Source organism: Pelodiscus sinensis, chromosome 14, assembly GCF_049634645.1.
Source record: "Pelodiscus sinensis isolate JC-2024 chromosome 14, ASM4963464v1, whole genome shotgun sequence".
Classification (NCBI taxonomy): Eukaryota; Metazoa; Chordata; order Testudines; family Trionychidae; genus Pelodiscus; species Pelodiscus sinensis.
The window spans coordinates 21,291,714-21,292,716 of NC_134724.1; positions in this window are offsets into that span (position 1 = coordinate 21,291,714).

The window sequence follows — 1,003 nt, forward strand, 5'->3', positions numbered from 1 at the left end:
AATGATGGGGTTCACATTGCCCAGGGTGATGACCTTCTGCAACAGGATGGTGTGGATGGCTTTGACCACCTATAGAATCATAGAATCACAGGGTTGCCAAAGCCCTAGGGAGTTCCTGAGTCTAAGCCCCTTCCCACATCAGGAGCAAAGCCAAGTACCGCATCCTTGGCAGGGCTTTGTGAAGCTGGGACTGAAAAACCTCTATGGACGGAGATTCCATCACCTTCCTAGGTAACTCCATTCCAGTGCTTCACCACCCTCCTAGGACAAGAGTAAGAGAATCAAACCTGTATGAGCATGGCCCCAACGGTTGACCTCCCCACACTGAACTGGTTTCCCACAGGGTGGTAGCTGTCCGGCATGGTGAGCTTCCGCATGTTGGAGCACTGGAATGGAATTACCTAGGAAGGTGGTGGAATCTCCGTCTGTCGAGGTTTTTCATTTCTCATAGATAATGGGGGCTCTTGTGCATTTCAAAGCAGAAGCACCCTCATGTAGCTTGGAGCCAGTGGGGGATTCAGAGTCCCCTGCTGACCTTGACTCCATGCGGTGCTGCTTCTTTGAAATAACATGTGGAGCCCGGCGTCAGCTGGGGACTCCCTAGCTGATTCCGGGTTCCATGGAAATCGAGCCTGGGATCTGATGGGGAGTCCCTATCTGACCCTGGGCTCCAAGCAACACTGCTGCTTTGAAATGCAGTGAAATGCTTTGAAAACTTTGAAACAGAATACCAATTTAAATTTATTACAAATACTTGTGGATTTTTTTCTATATGTTCAAATATATAGATTTTAATTACAACACAAAATATAGTATACAATGCTCACTTTATTTTTTATTACAGATATTTGCACTGTAAAAAAAGAAATTTTCAGTTCAGCTCACAAAAGTACTGTAGTGCAAACTTTTTATTACAAAAGAGCAACTTACAAATGTAGAATTTATTTGTATAAAACTGCATTCAAAAACAAAACTTGTAAAATGTTAGCACCTACAAGCTCCC